The sequence below is a fragment of the Tasmannia lanceolata genome, unplaced genomic scaffold (genome assembly GCF_043159265.1).
Source record: "Tasmannia lanceolata isolate RefF3 unplaced genomic scaffold, GAP_Taslan_0.1 ptg000005l, whole genome shotgun sequence".
Classification (NCBI taxonomy): Eukaryota; Viridiplantae; Streptophyta; class Magnoliopsida; order Canellales; family Winteraceae; genus Tasmannia; species Tasmannia lanceolata.
Window position 1 is genome coordinate 21,815,590 of NW_027518682.1, and position 13,212 is coordinate 21,828,801.

General features: G+C 39.8%; 1 long non-coding RNA gene and 2 pseudogenes across 2 annotated transcripts; 2 read left to right on the forward strand and 1 right to left on the reverse strand.

Annotated features, from left to right (window-relative positions):
• Nucleotides 1-254: 254 nt before the first annotated feature.
• Nucleotides 255-860, forward strand: LOC143876424 (ethylene-responsive transcription factor ERF017 pseudogene; annotated as a pseudogene).
• A 5,565-nt stretch (nt 861-6,425) lies between these two features.
• On the forward strand, nt 6,426-7,493 carry LOC143876844 (ethylene-responsive transcription factor ERF017 pseudogene; annotated as a pseudogene).
• Nucleotides 7,494-9,428: 1,935 nt separating this feature from the next.
• Nucleotides 9,429-13,113, reverse strand: LOC143876845 (uncharacterized). Of its 2 annotated transcripts, XR_013250486.1 has the most exons (4): nt 12,842-13,113; nt 11,465-11,544; nt 10,319-10,395; nt 9,429-9,868 (listed from the first exon to the last, which is right to left on the reverse strand). It is a non-coding gene; the product is annotated as an uncharacterized LOC143876845 (long non-coding RNA). The 2 variants fall into 2 exon arrangements; XR_013250485.1 differs by lacking the exon at nt 9,429-9,868 and having other exon boundaries at nt 10,035-10,395.
• Nucleotides 13,114-13,212: the final 99 nt, after the last annotated feature.

The window sequence follows — 13,212 nt, forward strand, 5'->3', positions numbered from 1 at the left end:
AGAAAGCAAAACCCCGTCACGTGTACACTGAATTTCCACTCGTTTGAAAATCAACGCGCTTCCATTTAATTTCTCTACCAAAACTCTCGTCTACTTCAGATAAAGAGACTCTCCCTCATTCCTCACTCACTCACTATATAAAAGCAAAGCAAAGCCGTCATTCGTCTCAGCCCAAATCTCCCTCCCGCAGCCAAAAACATTCGATACCAACTCAATATCAACGTGTCATAAACTCAACCAAAAACTCGCCGGAAATGGTAAAACCCACTGCTGGAAAACCCACCGCCGATACTGAATTCCGGTTTAAGGGCGTCAGAAAGAGGAAATGGGGGAAATATGTGTCAGAAATTCGGCTTCCAAACAGCCGGGAAAGGATTTGGTTGGGGTCTTATGACACTCCGGAAAAGGCTGCAAGGGCTTTTGATGCGGCCGTGTTTTGCTTACGTGGCAGGAATGCCAAGTTCAATTTCCCGGACAGTCCGCCGGATATCTCCGGCGGAACGAACCTCTCTCCGGCGGAAATTCAGGCCGCCGCAGTCAGGTTCGCTAACGGAGTGGGCCCCAAAGAATCGACGGTGGAGAATGATCAGTCTATGACGTCGGAGAGTCTAACTCCGTCGTCAATTTCTGACGGGGAATGTTTTGGGGAAAATGATTTAACGGTCGATTGGCCTTCATTCTTGGAGTCCTTGGAGCCACCGGGGGCGGATTTTGAGAATCTGGGGTGGGATTTTGAGCTTTTCCCGGCTTCTACAACTGATTTTTCCGGCGAATTATTTTTGCCACCGCCGGAGATGGATTTTGGGGCTGAGAGAGGGACCGGTGCTTTTAATCAACCCTCATTTCTTTGGGATTTTTGAGCCGTTGGGAAAATTCAAATTCCGGCGAGTTTTTGTAGCCGGATTTTCCAACGGTTCGCCGGAGAAGTGATGTCCGCATGTAGATGGCCTAGATTTTTTTTAGGATCCATCATTCCCCTGCTCTTTCAATTATTACTTGTTAGATATGATTCTTTTGTTCTTTTTTTCCTGGAGGTGAATATTTCGTACTCTGGTTTTTCAAATGATCAATATACAATTCCTATTGTACTAAATGAATTCGATTTGCAATTAGTTTGTTTATTTTCCCATTAAGTATTGTACTCTCTTCAATTTACACATTCCTACGGCCCTTTTTGGATTGAAGGAATTTTTTGGACAAGTTTGAAGAAGAACATCTTTCCCAGAATTTATTGTTGCCCATATCATTTCTCTCTAAATTGGAGCAAAGAAATTTTTTCGTATGGGAAAGTTTTTTCCAGGAGAAATGTGTTTTTCGTGCCAGGAAGACTAACTTTATAGGAGTTGAATTAAATGGCCTAATATGCAATTTTAAGTAAAATTTGGTGAAATTAGCTGAGTAATTTGACGAGCACATTTAATTGGAAACTCACGTGTTCCAATTAAAAAACTTTGGTAATTTTCTAATACAAGACACACAAGCAAACTAAATGTGGGTTTTTGCTTGTTTAGAGATCACACTTCTAATTAATCAAAATACTCACTTGTTTCCTTAAAGTAGGAGAATATAGAGAACCCATATACAAACTATAAGTCAATGATACTATGATAGTACAATTAGGATTTCAACTTGTTGACAAAATCTGCCGGGCAATCCGATCCGATCGTGCGCAAATTAAACGGAAAAGTAAAATAAACAAACAAGCCACAAGATGAACACCAATATTTTACGTGGTTTGGCCAAACCTACTCCACGGGTGAGAAACACGATCTTCCACTATGAAAAAAACAATATACAAGGACTACGATGGATTAATCAGAAACCTACAAACCTGCAACATTTTCCTTGCTTCTCAAACTCAAGACTGTACACAAGAGATAATTCGAGAGATAAACCCGAAAAAGAACCCAAGAGAAAATCCCGAGATGAAAAACCTCTTCTCCCTTTCTCTCTCTTTTTCTTCTCTCTCATTTGGCAGCCGACACACCAAAGACGTCTTGCTTCGCCGCAACTCAAGAGAACAATACTTCTCTTTTTATAGTTTAGTTTTTCCCAAAAGCTAAAAATAGAAATCTCTATTTTAGCCTTTGCCTTCCCACCCAATCAACCACCATGGGTGGGAAATAAGGCAGCTTTCCCAACAATCTCCATCTTGGCTTATTTCCCAGTCACCTGAAGATTTTCAGTTGATGTTGCCACCGGTCCGCTATTGCCGCAAACCACCATTGGCCTTTTGAAGTACCAGCTACACACCCTCGAATCACCTTGGTTTTGACTCCTCCCGATTCGATCAATACGGTCAATGCACATGTGTAGCTGCCAACCCGTTGACTCACTTAGTCAACCTTGGAGAGGGATCTCAATCCATCCTCCCCAACGCAGGTACTGTCATCCTCTTACGCTTGCCATCATTTTCCTTCAACGCCTTAGCTAAGCTCTATTGAACTAGGATGTCTTTCACCCTCATTTGCCATATGGTGAAAATGTCATTTCCATCAAATATGTCGATGTTGAATTGAGTAGAACTTGATTTTACCGCCATCTCAGATTACCCCACACTTTACGGTGTAGCGCTCCACCTCGCACTAGAATCTTTTCTGGACAATCTTTCTACTCCAAAAAATTGCTCTAACCGCGATCCAACCACAACACCCACGATCACTCCACCTAGCCTTGGCAATCTCTCCACCTGAGCTCTGATACCACTTGTTGAGAAAATCCGGCGGGCAATTCGATCCGATCGTGCGCAAATTAAATGGAAAAGTAAAATAAACAAACAAGCCACAAGATGAACACCGATATTTTACGTGGTTCGGCCAAGCCTACTCCACGGGTGAGAAACACGATCTTCCACTATGTGAAAAGCAATATACAAGGATTACAATGGATTAATCACAAACCCACAAACCCGCAACCCTTTTCTTGCTTCTCAAACCCAAGACCGTACACAAGAGATAACGTGAGAGATAAACCCGAAAAAGAACTCAAGAGAAAACCCCGAGATGAAAAACCTCTTCTCCCTTTCTCTCTCTTTTTCTTCTCCATCCTTTGGCAGCCGACATACCAAAGACGTCTTGCTTCGCCGCAACTCAAGAGAACAACACTTATCTTTTTATAGTTTAGTTTTCCCCAAAAGCTAAAAATAGAAATATCTATTTTTGCCTTTGCCTTCCCACCCAAGCAACCACCATGGGTGGGAAATAAGGTAGCTTTCCCAACACATTTCAAGACCCTGTCAATTTGAGCTGAGCTGAAACCGATACAGGGATAAGACCCCTCACACATTAAAAATCAACACCCTCATCTCACATATTAAAAATGAATAAGTTAGTTATTTTTTTATTACCATCAATTAATAGTAAAAAGAGTTGTCAAGCACAAAAGCATACATAACTGAAGAGAAACATATGATGAAAATCAGAGTGGAAACTACATCAAGGTGGTAAGAAAATAAAAATGGCTAAACTATGCCTTTCATCATCTTGTCGAGCTAGTCAATTGAAACTGGAGTTTGCAGATCTTTGAACATGTTGAAATGACATTGAAGCTGCTTTCACATTTTGTTAAAGAGAAAAAAATAACAAGAGGGGGACATACCACCTTACCTCCAAACCCAAAAGAATACAAATTTTACTTTCATCCAATACTTCGGATTCCCAAAGCATCACATCTGACAGTACCCCTAGATCTAAGGTGTCGAGTTCCCTATCTAGTCCATGTGGGTTGATCATCCCATTCATGTTCAATGACTGCCTGGTTACGTTACAGGGGAATCCGTAAGCATTGGTTTGGGGATACCTCTAGGGCGTGGGGGAACTTATTCATAACGAGTGATTCTTTTAGGAGGGATAAATGGTTTCTTGGGGAAGGGGGACGAGCCTAACCACACTACAAAGTCGGTACGGAACTAGATATCATAAGCAAGCAAAGGTGAATCTGTATCTGCTCCATCGAATGCTGCTACAAATGGAGATGATTCTGCCGATTCATCTTCTGCTGATGCTGGGGAACAAGGAGGGCCTAGCTACCTTATCATTGGCGGATATATGGAGAAGGGAGATGCGCTATGACAGTAAGAAATATCAATTAATTATTGCGGAAATGTTAAACTATTTTGTTTGCTGTGACACAATTACTTAGGGGTGTTCGTTCGGTTATAACCGAACCGAATAAACCGAAATTTCGGTTATCAAATTTCGATAACCGAAACCGAACCGAAATTTCCAAAAACCGAACCGATTAAAAATTCGGTTATTCTGTTATAACCGAATAACCGAATAGTGGGAGAAAAAGAGGGAAAAAAGCAATATTTCAGTTTGGATCGGAGGGCTAGGATTATCCTATCGAAATGATTTTTTGAGCACAACATAATTAAGTTGTGATCGATCAAACGGACGGTTTTGATTATCTTACGGAGTGCCCATATAGCATTTTTGTTTTTTAAATAATGGTTTTATCCATAATTTTGGTTATTCGGTTAACTGATTTTTTTTTAGACAACCGAACCCGAACCCGAATAACCGAATTTCCAAAAAAAAATAATTGAAACCGAATTGAAGAGGAAAAAAACCGAACCGAACCTACCAAACAAGAATATCTTAAAACAAAACTAGAAAGTCCCTTTTCTATTCACAAAAATGGTCCCGCCTTTTTCTCTAAACGCTAGCCAAATAATCCTTAAAAAAAAATCCAATTAGTCTTACGTCTCCCCCTAACAATCTACCCACTATACTCATTTAGAATGCTTGCATTTTCTTTGATGTCAATGGACGGCAATACTGAAAGACAAGATAATTCAGCCTTGTTTAATTGGAACATAATTTGATAGCGATTACTTATCTTGAAAATAACCTCAGTTACTTTCTAAGAGTTAATCGATAATTTCAAACTAAGTAGCATGAGATAAAAGAATGTAACAAGATATAATAAAAGTAAGCGAAAACAATCAATTAAAATGAAATTCATCTAAAAATTCAATGGTTTTGATTGCATATACATGCCCCCGTGTGGGACCCTAGAGTTGATCCTCACCATTAATCCCTATGGTAGTATTTTCCAACTGGTAGTCATGAACAAATACGTGAAGATACTGCGGCTGTAGTGATTGTTGGGTACCAGTTCTTGATTTTTTATATGGTGTCTGCATACTGCATGTGTATGTATGTCCTTTTTTTTTTTTTTTTTTTGAAAAAAACAAGGGTGTCCAGTCCATAGGATGATCCAAACCATTCATTTATTGGGCCCTAACGTAAACAATATGTGCACTGAAAATTGTCTCTCTAGAGTTATCCTAGACCTCCAATTCGTAAAGGTAGGCACATTTTAGAAACATCTACAGATTGGAGGGTTAGGATCGTCCTATGGAGATGATTTTGTTGGACATTCTATTTTGATTCAAGAAAAAAAATGAATGATTTCGATCATTCAATTGAGTGGGTCCCACAGTACTTTTTCGTAAAAAAAGTCATATATGAAAGTCTGGAGACCGTATAAAACTGGGTGTTCTTAACACTTTCTCTACTCTATGAGGGCTTCCATAGCTGATGTCACGCGAGTGTGACACATAATATGACATGTCATGTGAGTGGACCCACACATATGTAGGGGGTCCAATCTTCCTCCTCATCTTGGGCTCTTTCACCCTGATCGGATGTTCCTAGCCGCTCAAAATTCATCAAAGCCAGTTCCTTCGTTTACATCATGAAAAACTATGAACTGTTGATTTTTCTGAGATTCCATACTGTGCTCGATCGGGTACGTACACGGGCGAGGTATCCACCCTTGATATTTGATCCAACAGTAGCTCACTTTTTCAACTTTTTAAAGGCGTGCTGTTGGATCAAATATCAAGGGCACATGCCCTGCTAGTGTACGTGCCTGAACGGGGCACCATATAATTTATCAATTTTCTAGTTCTTTGTCTAACCAATTGCACGTGCATAGAGAGTCAACTCAGGAGTTTCCTCTGAGTGTGTACCGACTCAACTCAACTCAACTGGAGTGGAGTCCTATTAGTCCGGAAGAAAATTGTCCGCATTTACTTCCAAAAGTCTGGTACACGTGTTATTGCACGAGTGTGCTTCTTAATACTCTACAGGCAAAAACGAGTTTCTAGAAACAAAAGCTCGTACAAATGTTGGCCCTCCACTGCACTGACTGACCAGTCCAAACTGTAGAACCAACTAAACCAAAAACCTGACACGTGTAACACAGAAGAAACAATATCCAGATTCAACGGCTCAAATGTCGACAGCTGTCAACTCTCTCTCCTCTTAATAACACGTTGTCAACCTTCCTCCTTTCCGCGTATCAACATCTCCTTTCTACTACGTAGCAGCCACGTGTCACATCTCTTGAACATACGACCCACGCGGGCTTTTTAGTCCTTCGCGCGCCTCCCTCTATATAAAAACTTCCGACTTCCGAGTAACAAGAAAAACAAACAGCACACACACACAAAAAAAAAAGTGGAGAGTTTTCTTTAGAAAATGGTGAAATCTTCTTCAGAAAAGCCCCAGCCACAGCCGGAGAGAAGGGAATATTCCGGCGGAGGCGGTAATGGGCGTTTCAAGGGCGTGAGGATGAGAAAATGGGGGAAATGGGTGGCGGAAGTTCGGCTTCCAAACAGCCGGGAAAGAATCTGGTTGGGATCTTACGATGCGCCGGAAAAAGCCGCGAGGGCGTATGATGCAGCTGTTTTCTGCCTACGCGGGCCCACGGCGAAGTTCAATTTCCCGGGTAATGTGCCGGAGATTCCTTCGGCGGGGAATCTGACGCCGGCACAGATTCAGGCTGTTGCTGCGAGATTTGCGCACGAGAATCCGGTGCAGATGCCGGAGATTGATGTGGAAGAAGCTTCATCGTCTGCTGCTTTGCCGGAGAATGCTGGAGAGGAGGGGAAGTGGCCGGAGATTGAGGCAATCTCGCCGGAGGGGAATTCGGGTTGGGGGATTTATGGGTCCTCATTTGACGGTTTTCCGGGTGACTGTTATTTTCCGGCGGAGGGGCGGGACGACGGAGAGGGGGAGGAGGAAGAGAGTCATAGCGCCAGTGGCGCATTTTATCAGTCGCCGAGACTGTGGAGCTTCTGATGCGCGGGTAGTTTTTAGTTATTGGCTGTCTCGTGGGCCCGGAATTTTTATTTTATTTTATGTTCATCTAGCCTCCTTCGCGGTAAGGTATTCGCACAAAAATATGTTCACTTTTCGGATGCTGACGTCATCAACGCCGCTATCTGAATTGCATCTCAGCCGTTCCCAAAATTGAAGAATTCGGATGATTTTACTGTAACGGTATTGCGATGCGACGGACGATAGCCAACCCGGTGCCGTTTCTTGTTTTTATTCGTTTCTTTATCGTTTTGGATATTTGCACGCGGAGATATGTTCCTTCCGGTGGACTTCACTTTTAGTGGGGTTTTGTATTCTATGGATAATTACACGTGATTGTAATTCCAAACGTGGGTTTTTTAGTGTCCACTTAGGACGGCTTAAGACATGTGTTTTAGATGCATTATTCTCCATTTTAAAATGCGCTTTGTTTATTATTATTGAAGTGGCATTATTAGCCCTCGCCAAGATACTCCCCAACTTATTCCAAAAAAATAAAGACTTTAATGGGACCCATCACCTTTCCCTGTCCATATCCAAAAGGTGCAAGTAGGGTCGGGTTGGGTCCCATCCGACCTGATTTCTAACCCAACAAGGTTCAACCCGACCAGAAGAACCCTTTTTCCAACCCGATCTGACCTAAGTTTTTAATCTTGCAAAACTAAAATTTCATAAAAAAAAATGTCAGGTTTCCACTCGGGGCGGGTTGCCCAAACCCTCAACCCGAACCCGAACCCGACTTTTTTTGGGGCAACCCGTAGAGTGCGAGATACACCCCTAATATCCATACATAGCTCGACAGTCGACACTTGTAATGAGAGGAATGCTTCAATTAGGGGCATCGCTGAAATGACTGCAAAGAGAAAGTTTCAAAACTATTCACCCAAAAGGACTATTGCGATTCAAGAGACAATTTTGTCCTTTTAGTTTTAAATTTTGTTTTCGCTGGCAACTATTCTTCTTCTCCTATAGAGGCCCTTATTGCCGCCGTGCCCATTCGTTGATTTCTTACTGAATCAGATGAATGATCATATGTTTTGCATGTTCCGTGAATAGTTGGGACATTGGGGAAAATCCAAAATCAGCCTGATTCTATCTCCGCTATCACCATCACTCTCAATGATCATAAGTTTCTCGCGTTCCATGAATAGCTTGGGCATTGGGAAACATCTAGATTCGGTTGATTCTATCTCCGTCGCTATCACAATCACTCTCTGTCCGCATACGAGGAAGAAGAAGAACAGAGTGAGCGGTGCCATCATGACACTGTGATAGTTTGGGGCCTTTGGACATACCGAGATGCCCGAAGGATCCTTAAGTCCATACAAACACCATTTTAAGGCCCTGTTCGTTTACGACTACGACAACAGTGGGGCTTACAGTTTTGAACCTCATGTTTTGATGTAGTTGGGCACACCTATGTACACCCATGGGGCATGCATGGGTGTGGTCCGCCATTATACACCGCATGCCTTTTTGGGAGGCCGACTATCTCCGCCCAAACTATGCATTGGGCAGGGCCAACAATTTCACACCTTTTTTTTTATGGGTGGGTTCCATCATCTCTAGCCAAAATCATGGATAGGGTGGGGCCCACCATTTTACCTCATTTTTTGATAGGGAGGAGGCCAACAATGACACCCATGCATAGCATTTGCCAAGGATGCTAGTTACAAATTAAAGAAGGATGAGACTCGTTCTCATCTTTATCCAATGTAGGGCACACAAGATGGACGGCATGGATCAATGAACCAAGAAATGTTCACTATCACACCCACATAGATTAATGGACTTATTCCCCACGACTCTTGGTGAAACCGTCCATTGGATGATCTACAGTACCCATCTGGCAGGGTTGGATGATCTCCACCATCCATCAATGAGAAACTTCTTTGATCAACTGAGTAACATGAAGTGGGTGGGCCCACATCAAGCTTCTCATAGTATGGTTCATCTTAGAAGTCTTTATAAGAGAAGATGCCAATGAGGAGCGCAATCTAGGCCCACACACGAGGGTAACGTGATCTGTGGACCCTCTATTTGGTCTGACCCATCATAAGGAGGGTTTGCTAATGACACGCCGGGCACAGACAATGACTTGGCAATTTGCTGATAATTAGGTGTGTATAGTCATTTTAACTATATACTAGTTGCAAACCCGTGCGTTGCACAGGGCGAGAGAAAAAACTAAATTATTTATAAAAAAAGGAGGTGAACCTTCACATGAAAGTAAAAAATATTTTTTTTAATGGTTAAAAGCAAATAATAATCCTCAATCATATAGAAGAAACATGTAGGTTAGCACAAAACAGAGCAAGATGAATAATAGAGTTCTTGAAAAAAAAAGAAAAGAGGATAGGTTTTGGGGGGATGAATGAGTAGATGAAGCGGCTCTACGTCTCAAATGTAAGGAAAGAATCACCATCACATAGCATTGTAGACTCCTAACTATAATAGAATTAATGTTCAATATCAACCCGTAAGAAAATTATCATACTATAAACATAACCTGTAGTTATTTTCCTGAATCAATTCCCACATGCGAGAATGAAGATGTCCAAAAAAATTATTTTTCAGCTGTATAAATTATTAGTTTTCCTTATGATACTTTTCCCAAAAAAGGATAATATAAGGACAGTTTCAGAGCTGTAGAGATTACAACAGCTATACCTTAAATCTAGAGCCCAACTGGAATAGTCTTAACAACCCCTTTAAGGGACCCAAGACATGACCACTACCATTTTTCACAGAACTATCCTCTGCACATCAAATTAATTGGAGAAGTAAATGCATAGAATCAAAATATATAAAGGAAATGTAACAAAGTATGTTCAAACATCCCAAACAAAAAGCAAAATAAAGGAATAATTCTCCAAAAATAAAAAATATACTAAAAGTTGAAGAGAAGTCCAAGTAAGAATAATGACAGTGCGACTGCTCTCTAATCCTTCCTTAAAATTAGTAGTTTACAAATAGCATCCCAGTTAATTGGAAGTTGCTGAGCTAATCACAGATTTTCAGCAGTAACCTAAAAATTCGCTACTGAGATGGCAAATTTGAACATAAGACAAAAAAAAAACCCTTAAGCTTCTTAAAAATATCATTACCGTCCTTAACTCCTTATCACAGTGTCATGACTTGCAACCATAGTGACCATAATTAAATAAAAACTGCACCAAAAAAAAAGCAGAGGAAAATAGGCAGTACACCTTTCTCAATAGGAAGATGTGTTCTCCATCTGTGATGGTTCCATGTTCCTATTGTTCTTGTGTGGCTGGTTTCTGGGCTGCCACAAAATGGAAGGAAAAATAATAAAAAATTGTTAAGTGGGAAATAGTAGTTGCCCAAAATAAAGCAGAAATAATTGCCATAAAAAAATTACGGGGAAAATAATAGCAGGAAGAGGAAAAAAATATCAAAATAGGAAGAAAATCAAGAACCATCATCATCTTCTTCTCATTCTTCCCAATTTAGAAAAAAACATTCAAAAGGAAGTGAGGGACACTAATGGACCAAGAGGGAAAAACCTAATTCGAAATTTTCTCTTGATCAAATAGAATAGATGAAAATATGAATAAGTACACAGACACAGACACAGATGGAAAAAAACAATATAAAGATATCTTCTTTTACCCTGCAGGATAAAGAGAGATATTAATTCATCATAACAAAGCAAAACCTCCCGAAAGAAGTAGCATTTTAGATCTTCTTGGAGAGGAGCTAAATACGTAAGAGGTATAAAATAGGAAGAAATGGAAAGTAAAAGATGAAACGTTTGGAATACCAAAAAGGACGTTGGAATACGGAACGCCCAATATAAGAAGGATATCAATGGGCAAAAATCAAGGAAAAACTTATATTCAATGCTGAGAGAGAGAGAGAGAGAGAGAGAGAGAGAGAGAGAGAGAGAGAGAGAGAGAGAGAGAGAGAGAGAGAGAGAGAGAGAGTAGATAATGACTCTTTGGTAATAAATGAGAGATTTACGTTTGAAATACCGTTATGTGTAGAAAACGTTTTAGAATTTGGAATGCTAATTCGGTATTTAATTTTGGGAAGCTATGGGTGTGACACGTGGCACAACCTCAGCTTCCCACATTAAGCTTTACTTATACATATAGATCGATAAGCATATGAAGTTTACCCCAAGAAAAAAAACCTTCATTTTCTATTCCAACCAGAGTAATGGGAAGTTGACCTCTCTCTTAAAACCATTAAAAATATTATAAAATCAGATGAAGGATCCTTATGAAACATAACAAAAACACAGAACCCAAACCTTAGAATTAAATGAAACGAACGGGAAAAAAACAAAAAGAAAAAAAGAAAAAAAAAGAAAAAAGAGAAAACCTTTGCACCTGAAGCTTCATATGCTTAATCACTGGCCATGAAAACAGATGATCCGAGCTTGATGGCAGCACAGAGAATGAGAGTGAAACTGGAAGAAAAAAAATCCCAAATTTGCATCAACAACCAAATCAATAAATTAAAAAATAATCAACACAAAAGGTGAACTTGCACCTTAAAGTGAAAGAACTTCATTAGTTAACGGGGTTCAAGTGTCAAGAGGCCCAATATTAATTCCACATTCTCCGGACCATTTCATTCCAGGATTTTAAAAAAAATCCAAAAGAAATATATTAACATCATCACACGACATAAACATTCTAATGCAAACAACTTGAGTAACAGTAAGTTGTCTTACACTGTAGCCCAGACAGCAACATTTCTATAGGCATATAAGTAATATATATGACGAAATTTCACTTTTTATCATACAATTGAATACAAAAAACTTGAAATAAATTGAAAACAAAGGTTACCAAAGTTGGCATCGATGTCATCAAACGATAATGATGTATTGTTCCCAATCAACACCACAGTTGCAGTAACCCTAAGCAATCTAAATCTTCTCTCTATATATCTATTCCCTAACCCTAAATCAAAATAAATGAAACCCACTCATGTTTAGATCCTGAAATTTCAAAAATAGCAAGATAGAGGCATTTACAGATTAATCTTGAACTAAATCAAATCAAACAGACAATTATTAAAAAAAAAAAACAAGGGCACTTACAGATTAATCATAAACTTAATCAAATGAAAACACCATGGTGGATTCTATGGATCAAAACACCAACTTCCATGCTTCGTATGAGCATAAACTGAAGTTTAAAATAAATGGCGTGTGTTAATATTCAAAATATGGGGGTGAAAATCATTTTCAGTCCTTTGTCAAAAATACCTTCCGCACTCAACAAGTTCCAAAAGGGAGTGTCAATATCAAAACATGGGGGCGGGGTGGAAACCATTGTAAATCTCTATATCAGCTGATGGTCAGAACCCTACGATCAAATACAATACGGGACATGATCAATCCAAGTTTGACCGATCAATGTAGGGTCATGTTTATGGTTGAGCTAATGAGAGAAGTGTAAAATAAAGGGTGTGTGCCGATATCAAAAGATGGGGTGAAAATCAATTTCGATCCCAATTAGTTTTGGTTTCCTCGGTCGTTTTCCTTTCTATAAGATCCTTGAAATTCAAAGAATAGTCATGACCAAGGGGAATCCATGCAATTTGAAGTTAACCCAGTACTTATTGTTTAGAAACATAAAATTGCCTTCCGCGTAAAAATACGGAAATCAGCCATTATCATTATCAGAGGCACTATCTAATTTTCCTTTTTCAAAATAAGAAGAGAAGGGAAAAAAAAGATTTTTTTAGTGTTCTACCTGAAAGCAATGGCAATATCGGTCCCGAATTTCTCGAGATTTCCGTCAATGATTTCAAGAGGAGATGCGTCTTGAATCCTCTGTCAATTTTTCGGTATCCTCTGTCTCTACCTTCTCTACAACCTCTGCAACCTGTAAATACACATACCTTTCCAAGATCTATTTAAAAAAATGAAAAAAAATGAGGAGGATTAGAGAGAGGGGAAGAGGTGATTTAATTTGTAACCGATTTTAAGGAATTTATTGAGAAAAAAAGGAGGCTGATTTTAAAGGATTTACATGCATTGAGATCTTATCCAAAAAAGTTGTGACCCCGTTTGAAATATTGGAATAAAATAGTTTGCAGCACATCCTTGGCGTTGGCGTACCAC